Source organism: Protopterus annectens, chromosome 7.part0 (genome assembly GCF_019279795.1).
Source record: "Protopterus annectens isolate FY-2018-M chromosome 7.part0, PAN1.0, whole genome shotgun sequence".
In the NCBI taxonomy this organism is placed as follows: Eukaryota; Metazoa; Chordata; order Ceratodontiformes; family Protopteridae; genus Protopterus; species Protopterus annectens.
Window position 1 is genome coordinate 1,804,257,458 of NC_056739.1, and position 15,831 is coordinate 1,804,273,288.

A 15,831-nucleotide genomic window follows, 5' to 3' on the forward strand; every position below is an offset into this window, starting at 1 on the left:
TCAGCCTCCTAGCTTTTTCCCTCTTGGAGAAAAACAAGTTTCCAGGGGTATTTTTTCTCTATGCAGGTACATGCTTGAAATGCATAGGGAAAGCTAAAAACAATAAACGGTCAAACTGAAACTGGTAGTTAAGCCAGAACCAGGATTGCCTTACCCCTTCGTAGGGTGAATAGTACCCTACACACCTGCAAAGTTTCAGCATCCTAGCCTTTTCCTTCTTGGAGAAAAACAAGTTTCCAGGGGTATTTTTTTCTCCATGCAAAAACATGCTTGAAATGCAAAAAGAAAGCTAAAAACAATAAACGGTCATACTGAAACTGGCAGTTAAGCCAGAACCAGGATTGCCTTCCCACTATGTAAGGTGGATAGTACCCTACTCACATGCAAAGTTTCAGCCTCCTAGCTTTTTCCCTCTTGGAGAAAAACAAGTTTCCAGGGGTATTTGTTCTCTATGCAAAAACATGCTTGAAATGCAAAAAGAAAGTAAAAACAATAAACGATCATACTGAAAATGGCAGTTAAGCCAGAACCAGGATTGCCTTTCCCCTTCGTAGGGTGGATATTACCCTACACACCTGCAAAATTTCAGCCTCCTAGAATTTTCCTTCTTGGAGAAAAACAAGTTTACAGGGGTATTTTTTCTCTATGCAAAAACATGCTTAAAATGCAAAAAGAAAGCTAAAAACAATAAACGGTCATACTGAAACTGGGAGTTAAGCCAGAACCAGGACTACCTTACCCCTTTGTAGGGTGGATAGGACTCTACACACCTGCAGAGTTTCAGCCTCCTAGCTTTTTCCCTCTTGGAGAAAAACAACTTTCCAGGTTTATTTTTTCTCTATGCAGAAACATGCTTGAAATGCATAGGGAAAGCTAAAAACAAAAAACGGTCAAACTGAAACTGGCAGTTAAGCCAGAACCAGGATTGCCTTCCCCCTTTGTAAGGTGGATAGTACCCTACACACATGCAAAGTTTCAGCCTCCTAGCTTTTTCCCTCTTGGAGAAAAACCAGTTTCCAGGGATATTTCATAATAAACGACCAGGAATTAAGTGCATGGTATCCTGTACTGACACCGTGGAAGGATTCCAAACCACGGCCATCCCAGAATGTTTATCCAAGCCAGTAGACCAAATAATGTTATACGAACATAATTGTGACCATTGCTCCTGAGCCTCAGGAGAAAGGATGCCAACATCCAGGAGACATAAAATATTGAACTGTAGAGTCTGAATCCAATCCGCCACACATAAACGCTTGGAAAGCGAAAGCAATAAATTAATGTTGCAAAAGGCTACCAAAAGATTAGCCATTATCAACGTCCATAGTTCCATCTGATGCTGGAACAATCGCTGCTGTCCGACCACTAGTTGCTGATCTTCCCTGCCGCTTCCTAGGTAAACCAGAAGAAGAGGTATCCACAGTCACTACCGGATATGATGACGGTCTCCCAACCTTCTTCGAGGAAGGAGTACCCACAACTATATGTTCAGAAGAAGAAGTAAGGACCAAATTAATGACATCACCAGAATCAGAAGTGTCCATATTTACCACAGGCAACTCTGAAGACACAGAACCTGTTTGAGAGGTCACTTGCTGGGGAAGAAGGAACAGAAGGTGGGAGCTGCTGAGCAGGAGCCGTAACAGGAGGCACATGATCATGAGAGGGACCAGCAATTTGAGAGGGATGAAATCCCTGAGAATCAACAGAAGTATGTCTGCTTTGCTCTTCAGCACCAGCAGTAGAAGCCCCTTCCGGGGGAGGAAGATCATCCAAAACAACAGGAGCAGAAGTCAAATCAACGGAAACAACCACGTCCTCCATTGGAGAGTCCACCAAAGGACACTCAGACCAATGATGAGACTCTCCGCAGTGTGGACATTTATTTGGACAAGCTCTTGAAAAATGAGTTAATGAGCCACAGCATGTACATTTCTTTGCTGGACATTCAGAAATCAAATGGGTAAAGTCCCTGCAGAAAAAACAAATTTGGGGCTGACCAGCATAACGAATGGACCCTCTAAGCCCACCAACAAAACACACCCCTGGAATATGTTTAATACCCTCCTCAGTTACTCCCATAGTCACCCAAGCCTCCCACCCATCATCCAAGACCCCAGGTAACTCAGATGAACAAGTCTTAATGACACTGTGAACTTCAGAGCATTGCCTTGTTAAATATGCCTTCACCATATCTACAGGCATATAAATAGTCTTAAAATGAATTTTCAACTTCTTCTTCAATTGAACATTCAATTGGGATATTTCATACTTGTTCCATGGGGAAATATGCTTGTTTGCCTGAAAAGTTGTATAAAACTTAGTAGCAACAACTGGGGACTCAAAAAATACTTCTATCATATTTTCATTAAGCCAGGGAATAACTCCAGCAAGATCCAACAGTTTTAAACCAGAGGGAGCAAGTACATCAGCCCATAAGGCTTTTAATGACATCATGGCAACTTTCACTGTTTTTATTCTAATGCACGACTTTTGGAAAAATCTCTGGGCAGAATCAGTTGAAGAAGCTGCCTGGGAAAACAATCTGTGTGTTTTTGGGATTGCAGAACTTAAATTGGAAGTGCAAGCAGCAGAAGTTGTTTGCTGCGCTGTCATGACTTTAGCGCTAGCTGAAAAGCCAGTTTTGGCACCAAATTTAAACTGCAAATCACCCTTTTTTGCTTTAGCGTGTTTTTCACGCAAAATTGCCGATTCTGAGGCATCTACAGCCTCAAATGGCCTTCTACAATGTACATTTACCTTATCTGAAGATGCAGGAACATTTAGGGAAGCAGGAGAAGGATTAGAATTGGAAAAAAAAACGGAAGCAGCTAAGGACTCAGCTGGAGGCGGAAACTCCATTTTCTCCTCGCTCCAGTCAAAGATAGCTGCTGTCTGAGCGTTTCTAGCATTTACAGTATCCACAGGTAAAACATTTAAAGCAGGTAAATCAGCCATAGAGTAGGAATCCACTATTTTCACTTCAGGAGAAGATAATCCAGCATTAGATGAGACAGGAAGAGAAGCAGTCTCCATCTCCACGCTCTGCTGCAGTGCTGCAGACCCCACCCCCTCCACTGAGAAAGTGAGATCATACTGAAACTGGCAGTTAAGCCAGAACCAGGATTGCCTTACCCCTTTGTAAGGTGGATAGTACCCAACACACCTGCAAGTTTCAGCCTCCTAGCTTTTTCCCTCTTTGAGAAAAACAAGTTTCCAGGGGTATTATTTCTCCATGCAAAAACATGCTTGAAATGCAAAAAGAAAGCTAAAAACAATAAACGGTCATACCGAAACTGGTAGTTAAGCCAGAATCAGGATTGCCTTGCCCCTTTGTAGGGTGGATAGTACCCTACAGACCTGCAAAGTTTCAGCCTCCTAGCATTTTTCCTCTTGGAGAAAAAACAGTTTCCAGGGGTATTTTTTCTCTATCCAAAAACATGCTTGAAATGCAAAAAGAAAGCTAAAACAATAAACGGTCATACTGAAACTGGCAGTTAAGCCAGAACCAGGATTGCCTTACCCCTTTGTAGGGTGGATAGTACCCTACACACCTGCAAAGTTTCAGCCTCCTAGCCTTTTCCCTCTTGGAGAAAAACAAGTTTCCAGGGGTATTTTTTCTCAATGCAAAAACATGCTTGAAATGCAAAAAGAAAGCTAAAAACAATAAACGGTCATAATGAAAATAGCAGTTAAGCCAGAACCAGGACTGCCTTACCCCTTCGTAGGGTGGATATTACCCTACACACCTGCAAAGTTTCAGCCGCCTAGCCTTTTCCCTCTTGGAGAAAAACAAGTTTCCAGGGGTATTTTTTCTCTATGCAAAAACATGTTTGAAATGCATAGGGAAAGCTAAAAACAATAAACGGTCATACTGAAAGTGGCAGTTAAGCCAGAACCAGGATTGCCTTACCCCTTTGTAGGGTGGATAGTACCCTACACACCTGCAAGTTTCAGCCTCCTAGCTTTTTCCCTCTTAGAGAAAAACAAGTTTCCAGGGGTATTTTTTCTCTGTGCAAAAACATGCTTAAAATGCAAAAAGAAAGCTAAAAACAATAAACGGTCATACTGAAACTGGCAGATAGGCCAGAACCAGGACTGCCTTACCCCTTTGTAGGGTGGATAGTACTCTACACACCTGCAGAGTTTCAGCCTCCTAGCTTTTCCCTCTTGGAGAAAAACAAGTTTCCAGAGGTATTTTTTCTCTAGGCAGAAACATGCTTGAAATGCATAGGGAAAGCTAAAAACAATAAATGGTAAAACTGAAACTGGCAGTTAAGCCAGAACCAGGATTGCCTTACCCCTTGTAGGGTGGATAGTACCCTACACAACTGCAAAGTTTCAGCCTCCTAGCCTTTTCCCTCTTGGAGAAAAACAAGTTTCCAGGGGTATTTTTTCTCTATGCAAAAACATGCTTGAAATGCAAAAAGAAAGCTAAAAACAATAAACGGTCATACTGAAACTGGCAGTTAAGCCAGAACCAGGACTGCCTTACCCCTTTGTAGGGTGGATAGTACCCTACACACCTGCAGAGTTTCAGCCTCCTAGCTTTTTCCCTCTTGGAGAAAAACAAGTTTCCAGGGGTATTTTTTCTCTATGCAGAAACATGCTTGAAATGCATAGGGAAAGCTAAAAACAATAAACGGTCAAACTGAAACTGGTAGTTAAGCCAGAACCAGGATTGCCTTACCCCTTTGTAGGGTGGATAGTACCCTACACACCTGCAAAGTTTCAGCCTCCTAGCTTTTTCCCTCTTGGAGAAAAACAAGTTTCCAGGTGTATTTTTTCTCAATGCAAAAACATGCTTGAAATGCAAAAAGAAAGCTAAAAATAATAAATGGTCATACTGAAACTGGCAGTTAAGCCAGAACCAGGATAGCCTTCCCACTATGTAGGGTGTATAGTACCCTACACACCTGTAAAGTTTCAGCCTCCTAGCTTTTTCCCTCTTGGAGAAAAACAAGTTTCCAATGCTATTTTTTCTCTATGCAAAAACATGCTTGAAATGCAAAAAGAAAGCTAAAAACAATAAACGGTCATACTGAAACTAGCAGTTAAGCCAGAACCAGGATTGCCTTACCCCTTCGTAGGGTGGATATTACCCTACACACCTGCAAAATTTCAGCCTCCTAGAATTTTCCTTCTTGGAGAAAAACAAGTTTCCAGGGGTATTTTTTCTCTATGCAAAAACATGCTTAAAATGCAAAAAGAAAGCTAAAAACAATAAACGGTCATACTGAAACTGGCAGTTAAGCCAGAACTAGGACTACCTTACCCCTTTGTAGGGTGGATAGGACTCTACACACCTGCAGAGTTTCAGCCTCCTAGCTTTTTCCCTCTTGGAGAAAAACAACTTTCCAGGTTTATTTTTTCTCTATGCAGAAACATGCTTGAAATGCATAGGGAAAGCTAAAAACAATAAACGGTCAAACTGAAACTGGCAGTTAAGCCAGAACCAGGATTGCCTTCCCCCTTTGTAAGGTGGATAGTACCCTACACACATGCAAAGTTTCAGCCTCCTAGCTTTTTCCCTCTTGGAGAAAAACCAGTTTCCAGGGGTATTTCATAATAAACGACCAGGAATTAAGTGCATGGTATCCTGTACTGACACCGTGGAAGGATTCCAAACCACGGCCATCCCAGAATGTTTATCCAAGCCAGTAGACCAAATGACGTTATACGAACATAATTGTGACCATTGCTCCTGAGCCTCAGGAGAAAGGATGCCAACATCCAGGAGACATAAAATTTCGAACTGTAGAGTCTGAATCCAATCCGCCACACATAAACGCTTGGAAAGCGAAAGCAATAAATTAATGTTGCAAAAGGCTCCCAAAAGATTAGCCATTATCAACGTCCATAGTTCCATCTGATGCTGGAACAATCGCTGCTGTCCGACCACTAGTTGCTGATCTTCCCTGCCGCTTCCTAGGTAAACCAGAAGAAGAGGTATCCACAGTCACTACCGGATATGATGACGGTCTCCCAACCTTCTTCGAGGAAGGAGTACCCACAACTATATGTTCAGAAGAAGAAGTAGGGACCAAATTAATGACATCACCAGAATCAGAAGTGTCCATATTTACCACAGGCAACTCTGAAGACACAGAACCTGTTTGAGAGGTCACTGCTGGGGAAGAAGGAATAGAAGGTGGGAGCTGCTGAGCTGGAGCCATAACAGGAGGCACATGATCATGAGAGGGACCAGCAATTTGAGAGGTATGAAATCCCTGAGAATCAATAGAAGTATGTCTGCTTTGCTCTTCAGCACCAGAAGTAGAAGCCCCTTCCGGGGGAGGAAGATCATCCAAAACAACAGGAGCAGAAGTCAAATCAACGGAAACAACCACGTCCTCCATTGGAGAGTCCACCAAAGGACACTCAGACCAATGATGAGACTCTCCGCAGTGTGGAAATTTATTAGGACAAGCTCTTGAAAAATGAGTTAATGAGCCACAGCATGTACATTTCTTTGCTGGACATTCAGAAATCAAATGGGTAAAGTCCCTGCAGAAAAAACAAATTCAGGGCTGACCAGCATAACGAATGGTCCCTCTAAGCCCACCAACAAAACACACCCCTGGAATATGTTTAATACCCTCCTCAGTTACTCCCATAGTCACCCAAGCCTCCCACCCACCATCCCAGACCCCAGGTAACTCAGATGAACAAGTCTTAATGACACTGTGAACTTCAGAGCATTGCCTTGTTAAATATGCCTTCACCATATCTACAGGCATATAAATAGTCTTAAAATGAATTTTCAACTTCTTCTTCAATTGAACATTCAATTGGGATATTTCATACTTGTTCCATGGGGAAATATGCTTGTTTGCCTGAAAAGTTGTATAAAACTTAGTAGCAACAACTGGGGACTCAAAAAATACTTCTATCATATTTTCATTAAGCCAGGGAATAACTCCAGCAAGATCCAACAGTTTTAAACCAGAGGGAGCAAGTACATCAGCCCATAAGGCTTTTAATGACATCATGGCAACTTTCACTGTTTTTATTCTAATGCACGACTTTTGGAAAAATCTCTGGGCAGAATCAGTTGAAGAAGCTGCCTGGGAAAACAATCTGTGTGTTTTTGGGATTGCAGAACTTAAATTGGAAGTGCAAGCAGCAGAAGTTGTTTGCTGCGCTGTCATGACTTTAGCGCTAGCTGAAAAGCCAGTTTTGGCACCAAATTTAAACTGCAAATCACCCTTTTTTGCTTTAGCGTGTTTTTCACGCAAAATTGCAGATTCTGAGGCATCTACAGCCTCAAATGGCCTTCTACAATGTACATTTACCTTATCTGAAGATGCAGGAACATTTAGGGAAGCAGGAGAAAGATTAGAATTGGAAAACAAAACGGAAGCAGCTAAGGACTCAGCTGGAGGCGGAAACTCCATTTTCTCCTCGCTCCAGTCAAAGATAGCTGCTGTCTGAGCATTTCTAGCATTTACAGTATCCACAGGTAAAACATTTAAAGCAGGTAAATCAGCCATAGAGTAGGAATCCACTATTTTCACTTCAGGAGAAGATAATCCAGCATTAGATGAGACAGGAAGAGAAGCAGTCTCCATCTCCACGCTCTGCTGCAGTGCTGCAGACCCCACCCCCTCCACTGAGAAAGTGAGATCATACTGAAACTGGCAGTTAAGCCAGAACCAGGATTGCCTTACCCCTTTGTAAGGTGGATAGTACCCTACACACCTGCAAGTTTCAGCCTCCTAGCTTTTTCCCTCTTTGAGAAAAACAAGTTTCCAGGGGTATTTTTTCTCTATTCAAAAACATGCTTGAAATGCAAAAAGAAAGCTAAAAACAATAAACGGTCATACTGAAACTGGCAGTTAAGCCAGAACCAGGACTGCCTTCCCCTTTGTAGGGTGGATAGTACCCTACACACATGCAAAGTTTCAGCCTCCTAGCTTTTTTCCTCTTGGAGAAAAACAAGTTTCCAGGGGTATTTTTTCTCTATGCAAAAACATGCTTGAAATGCAAAAAGAAAGTTAAAAACAATAAACGGTCATACTGAAACTGGCAGTTAAGCCAGAACCAGAATTGCCTTACCCCTTTGTAGGGTGGATAGTACCCTACACACCTGCAAAGTTTCAGCCTCCTTGCCTTTTCTCTCTTGGAGAAAAACAAGTTTCCAGGGGTATTTTTTCTCAATGCAAAAACATGCTTGAAATGCAAAAAGAAAGCTAAAAACAATAAACGGTCATAATGAAAATAGCAGTTAAGCCAGAACCAGGACTGCCTTACCCCTTCATAGGGTGGATATTACCCTACACACCTGCAAAGTTTCAGCCGCCTAGCCTTTTCCCTCTTGGAGAAAAACAAGTTTCCAGGGGTATTTTTTCTCTATGCAGAAACATGCTTGAAATGCATAGGGAAAGCTAAAAACAATAAACGGTCATACTGAAACTGGCAGTTAAGCCAGAACCAGGATTGCCTTACCCCTTTGTAAGGTGGATAGTACCCTACACATCTGCAACGTTTCAGCCTCCTAGCTTTTTCCCTCTTGGAGAAAAACAAGTTTCCAGGGGTATTTTTTCTCTATGCAGAAACATGCTTAAAATGCAAAAAGAAAGCTAAAAACAATAAACGGTCATACTGAAACTGGCAGTTAGGCCAGAACCAGGACTGCCTTACCCCTTTGTAGGGTGGATAGTACCCTACACACCTGCAAAGTTTCAGCCTCCTAGCTTTTTCCCTCTTGGAGAAAAACAAGTTTCCAGAGGTATTTTTTCTCTAGGCAGAAACATGCTTGAAATGCATAGGGAAAGCTAAAAACAATAAATGGTAAAACTGAAACTGGCAGTTAAGCCAGAACCAGGATTGCCTTACCCCTTCGTAGGGTGGATAGTACCCTACACAACTGCAAAGTTTCAGCCTCCTAGCCTTTTCCCTCTTGGAGAAAAACAAGTTTCCAGGGGTATTTTTTCTCTATGCAAAAACATGCTTGAAATGCAAAAAGAAAGCTAAAAACAATAAACGGTCATACTGAAACTGGCAGTTAAGCCAGAACCAGGACTGCCTTACCCCTTTGTAGGGTGGATAGTACTCTACAAACCTGCAAAGTTTCAGCCTCCTAGCTTATTCCCTCTTGGAGAAAAACAAGTTTCCAGGGGTATTTTTTCTCTATGCAGGTACATGCTTGAAATGCATAGGGATAGCTAAAAACAATAAACGGTCATACTGAAACTGGCAGTTAAGCCAGAACCAGGATTGCCTTACCCCTTCATAGGATGGATATTACCCTACACACCTGCAATGTTTCAGCCTCCTAGCCTTTTCCCTCTTGGAGAAAAACCAGTTTCCAGGGGTATTTTTTCTCTATGCAAAAACATGCTTGAAATGCAAAAAGAAAGCTAAAAACAATAAACGGTCATACTGAAGCTGGCAGTTAAGCCAGAACCAGGATTGCCTTACCCCTTTGTAAGGTGGATAGTACCCTACACACCTGCAAAGTTTCAGCCTCCTAGCTTTTTCCCTCTTGGAGAAAAACAAGTTTCCATGGGTATTTTTTCTCTATGCAAAAACATGCTTGAAATGCATAGGTAAATCCATATTTATTAACAACCAAAAACCAAATAAAAAGAAAAGAAAAATACAGTGTTTTCAAACAAAAACATCATCATAACCCCACCCAGAAAGCCAATGTTTCAGCATACAAATTAACTGTGCAATAGGTACCACCACCTTCTGATACAGTGCCTTACAATGAGCAGACCACAGCAAATACATTAAAGAACACAAAACAAAATCAGTCCTCCTAACAGCCGGAGTCCAGACAATCTTGTAATCACCCATTTTGCATTTGTCTAAAGTTAATGGGAAATAATACGGAATCTTGAATGTTCGACAGAATAGTCTCCAGAAACCATACAAACGATGACAGGAAACAAGAAAATGCATGATATTTTCAGGTTCGTTGCAGCCCATAAAACATAATGTATCTGAAACATTTCCAGTATGTAGGTGACAACGTAATGGCAATTTGTCCATAGAAAGTCTCCATAAAAAAATCATGCCACTGCGGAACTGCTGCTAGGAACCTCCGTCGACCTAGCAAACCTGAGGACTGATGAGCTGTAATGGTAGCATAGGCATTTACCCAAATATAATTAGACATAATCTGTGCATAACAAACTGAAAAAGGTAAAGCAATGTCACATCCTTGCACCTTATATTTTCTAGTTATTAAAACAATATCTCTGAGCTCTGAATGACCTCCAAACTGCGGTCTGCGCCCAGCCAGCAAAATATCCCAAAATCGGGGAAAAATACCCCTGTATAATTCCGCAACAAGAGAAAATGCCTGTGCATTCAATCTGGAAAAAAGCTTATTCAAATATAAAAGCTGTAAAAACAAAACTGGATTTTTCAAACCACAGCCACCGTGATCCGGAGGAGCGTACACTGTACCCCTAGCTACCGGATTCAACCCTGATTTCCAGAAAAAATGAAAACATAAACGAAGGAACCAGGCGGTCCATGCCACAGGAAAAAAATAAACAGAAAAAACATGCAAAAATTTAGCCAAAAAAATGGAATTTAACAACAATGCCTTCTTCCGAAAGGACAAATGGAATGTCTGCCAAAAATTCAAGGTGGATACAGAAGTGGACAACAGCTGCTTACAACAGTGGGATGTAAAATCAGGGGAACCAAAAGGGACACCCAAAATATGAACCCCTGTCTTCAGTACTGGAAAGGAGTGAAAGACTTCAGGTAAATCTGTTTGTGTAGTGTAAAAAAAGGATTTGGACACGTTAACCTTCCAGCCAACCCTAGAAAGAATGGGGAGATAATGACGAAGAAAATAAGTGTCCACCATAATAGGATCTTCTAGAAACATAGAAATGTCATCAGCATAGGAAACAATACGTGGTATTAACACACCAGAACACAAAAAGGAGTATGGAGACAAACCAACAGTGTGACGAAAAGTAAAAATAGCAGCCCCCACCACCAAAGCCAGAAGATAGCTACTAAGCGGACAACCTTGCCAAATACCATTCAGCATAGAAAGAGAAGCACCCAAATGACCATTAACCAAAGGCACTAAAGTTGAACCCTGAAAAATAGAAGAAAGACAGGACAGAAACTTTTCACCAAAGCCATAAGAACGAAGGATAAAAAATAAAACTGAATGAGAAATATGATCAAAGGCTTGAGACAAATCACACGAAAGAACACCACCCAAAGAAACAGGAACTTGAGAAAAAACACACTTGTAGATATGTAAAAGATCCCAAATTGGATGCCCAGGTATGCCATAAACTCCCGGGTCAAGCAGTAAAGGCAGGGAAATGGAGAGTCGTAGTTGGATAATTTTTGTGAAGATCTTATAATCTGTATTGCACAAAGCAATGGGTCTCCAATTTGCCAAGTCCGCTTTACAACCTTTCTTCCATAAAAATTTTAAGGCCACTGAAAGAAAAGAAAAATGATTAATGCCATCATCCAACCATTCATTAAACAGAAGTACCAGTAATTGCAAATGTGTGTCTGACATGCGTTTGTAAAAGGAATAGGGAACTCCGTCGAGACAAGGAACAGATGTGGGCATGGTGAGATTAAGAAGGACTTGCTTCACTTCAAAAAGAGTGATGGGCCCATCAATTCGAGCTTTATGTGAAGCAGGCAACTTAGGCAATTCCCATAATGATGTGTCAGAGGGCTTCCCACCAAACAATGAGAGGAGATGTTCATGAACAATTGCCTGCATGCCTGCCAGTGTATTGCAAAGGGCCCCATCTGAAGCTTTCAGGCACAACATTGTAGTGGACTTGATAACATTGGATTTGCCCACATATGGTAGGTACTCCTGCCCTGTACCATGCAAAGAATGCGCTAAATTGAATAACCTGGTCTTGACCCTTTCCATGTTTAAATCATAAAGGTGACGTAAAGCTGTAAGGGCAGAAGAAAGATCATTATTTGCCACTTTAACATAAGCATGATATGCAGCTGTTGTACTAGACTTCAGTAACATGCAGTAATCATGAACAAATAATTTGTACCTGCTCAGTAACTTAATCTTGAAATCTATCCACCAAGCGGCAACAGAATCATATAGCTCCAACAAAGTATAATGGCCCTGCCACAAATCTTCCCAAATGATCTGCCATTCTGGTAAGTTAATGTAGGTGGGATTCATCTTTACATAACTTTTACCCTTGTGCAATGTAGTAGCATGACCAAATGTGTACAGCAATAAGGCATGGTCAGAAAAAGGAAGAAAATAGTGATTAAAATCAAAACAAGACAACGTGGAAGTATGCCAATAATCAATGAGGGTTCGAACATTACCTTGACAAAAGGAAAAAGGTGGGGTAAAACCCAAGCTAAGCCCTGCTTGTGACATAATTTTATGACATAATTTTACATCATATTTGTCCTTGTATGCATCATCCACCAAATGCGCATTAAAGTCCCAGGCAACTATAATAGGGTATTCTACCTGTAAAAAAGGCAACAAAAATTTAAACAGTTTACACCTGTCACCAAGATTAACATAAGCATACATAAAAAGAACACGAAAGTAATCATCCTGAAATGTTATATCCAGGCATAATAAACGACCAGGAATTAAGTGCATGGTATCCTGTACTGACACCGTGGAAGGATTCCAAACCACGGCCATCCTAGAATGTTTATCCAAGCCAGTAGACCAAATGACGTTATACGGACATAATTGTGACCATTGCTCCTGAGCCTCAGGAGAAAGGATGCCAACATCCAGGAGACATAAAATATTGAACTGTAGAGTCTGAATCCAATCCGCCACACATAAATGCTTGGAAAGTGAAAGCAATAAATTAATGTTGCAAAAGGCTACCAAAGGATTAGCCATTATCAACGTCCATAGATCCATCTGAAGCTGGAACAATCGCTGCTGTCCGACCTCTAGTTGCTGATCTTCCCTGCCGCCTCCTAGGTAAACCAGAAGAAGAGTTATCCACAGTCACTACCAGAGATGATGACGGTCTCCCCACCTTCTTCGAGGAAGGAGTACCCACAACTATATGTTCAGAAGAAGAAGTAGGGAGCAAATTAATGACATCACCAGAATCAGAAGTGTCCATATTTACCACAGGCAACTCTGAAGACACAGAACCTGTTTGAGAGGTCACTACTGGGGAAGAAGGAACAGAAGGTGGGAGCTGCTGAGCAGGAGCTGTAACAGGAGGCACATGATCATGAGAGGGACCAGCAATTTGAGAGGTATGAAATCCCTGAGAATCAACAGAAGTATGTCTGCTTTGCTCTTCAGCACCAGCAGTAGAAGCCCCTTCCGGGGGTGAAAGATCATCCAAAACAACAGGAGCAGAAGTCAAATCAACGGAAACAACCACGTCCTCCACTGGAGAGTCCACCAAAGGACACTCAGACCAATGATGAGACTCTCCGCAGTGTGGACATTTATTTGGACAAGCTCTTGAAAAATGAGTTAATGAGCCACAGCATGTACATTTCTTTGCTGGACATTCAGAAATCAAATGGGTAAAGTCCCTGCAGAAAAAACAAATTCGGGGCTGACCAGCATAACGAATGATCCCTCTATGCCCACCGACAAAACACACCCCTGGAATATGTTTAATACCCTCCTCAGTTACTCCCATAGTCACCCAAGCCTCCCACCCACCATCCCAGACCCCAGGTAACTCAGACGAACAAGACTTAATGACACTGTGAACTTCAGAGCATTGCCTTGTTAAATATGCCTTCACCATATCTACAGACATATAAATAGTCTTAAAATGAATTTTCAACTTCTTCTTCATTTGAACATTCAATTGGGATATTTCATACTTGTTCCATGGGGAAATATGCTTGTTTGCCTGAAAAGTTGTATAAAACTTAGTAGCAACAACTGGGGACTCAAAAAATACTTATGTCATATTTTCATTAAGCCAGGGAATAACTCCAGCAAGATCCAACAGTTTTAAACCAGAGGGAGCAAGTACATCAGCCCATAAGTCTTTTAATGAAATCATGGCAACTTTCACTGTTTTTATTCTAATGCACGACTTTTGGAAAAATCTCTGGGCAGAATCAGTTGAAGAAGCTGCCTGGGAATACAATCTGTGTGTTTTTGGGATTGCAGAACTTAAATTGGAAGTGCAAGCAGCAGAAGTTGTTTGCTGCGCTGTCATGACTTTAGCGCTAGCTGAAAAGCCGGTTTTGGCGCCAAATTTAAACTGAAATCACTCTTTTTTTCTTTAGAGTGTTTTTCACGCAAAATTGCCGATTCTGAGGCATGTACAGCCTCAAATGGCCTTTTACAATGTACATTTACCTTATCTGAAGATGCAGGAACATTTAGGGAAGCAGGAGAAGGATTAGAATTGGAAAATAAAACGGAAGCAGCTAAGGACTCAGCTGGAGGGGGAAACTCCATTTTCTCCTCGCTCCAGTCAAAGATAGCTGCTGTCTGAGCGTTTCTAGCCTTTACAGTATCCACAGGTAAAACATTTAAAGCAGGTAAATCAGCCATAGAGTAGGAATCCACTATTTTCACTTCAGGAGAAGATAATCCAGCATTAGATGAGACAGGAAGAGAAGCAGTCTCCATCTCCACGCTCTGCTGCAGTGCTGCAGACCCCACCCCCCCACTGAGAAAGTGCGATCATACTGAAACTGGCAGTTAAGCCAGAACCAGGATTGCCTTACCCCTTTGTAAGGTGGATAGTACCCTACACACCTGCAAGTTTCAGCCTCCTAGCTTTTTCCCTCTTTGAGAAAAACAAGTTTCCAGGGGTATTTTTTCTCTATGCAAAAACATACTTGAAATGCAAAAAGAAAGCTAAAAACAATAAACGGTCATACTGAAACTGGCAGTTAAGCCAGAACCAGGACTGCCTTCCCCCTTTGTAGGGTGGATAGTACCCTACACACATGCAAAGTTTCAGCCTCCTAGCATTTTTCCTCTTGGAGAAAAACAAGTTTCCAGGGGTATTTTTTCTCTATGCAAAAACATGCTTGAAATGCATAAAGAAAGCTAAAAACAATAAATGATCATACTGAAACTGGCAGTTAAGCCAGAACCAGGATTGCCTTACCCCTTTGTAGGGTGGATAGTACCCTACACACCTGCAAAGTTTCAGCCTCCTAGCCTTTTCCCTCTTGGAGAAAAACAAGTTTCCAGGGGTATTTTTTCTCTATGCAAAAACATGCTTGAAATGCATAGGAAAGCTAAAAACAATAAACGGTCATACTGAAACTGGCAGTTAAGCCAGAACCAGGATTGCCTTACCCCTTTGTAAGGTGGATAGTACCCTACACACCTGCAACGTTTCAGCCTCCTAGCTTTTTCCCTCTTGGAGAAAAACAAGTTTCCAGGGGTATTTTTTCTCTATGCAAAAACATGCTTAAAATGCAAAAAGAAAGCTAAAAACAATAAACGGTCATACTGAAACTGGCAGATAGGCCAGAACCAGGACTGCCTTACCCCTTTGTAGGGTGGATAGTACTCTACACACCTGCAGAGTTTCAGCCTCCTAGCTTTTTCCCTCTTGGAGAAAAACAAGTTTCCAGAGGTATTTTTTCTCTAGGCAGAAACATGCTTGAAATGCATAGGGAAAGCTAAAAACAATAAATGGTAATACTGAAACTGGCAGTTAAGCCAGAACCAGGATTGCCTTACCCCTTTGTAGGGTGGATAGTACCCTACACAACTGCAAAGTTTCAGCCTCCTAGCCTTTTCCCTCTTGGAGAAAAACAAGTTTCCAGGGGTATTTTTTCTCTATGCAAAAACATGCTTGAAATGCAAAAAGAAAGCTAAAAACAATAAACGGTCATACTGAAACTGGCAGTTAAGCCAGAACCAGG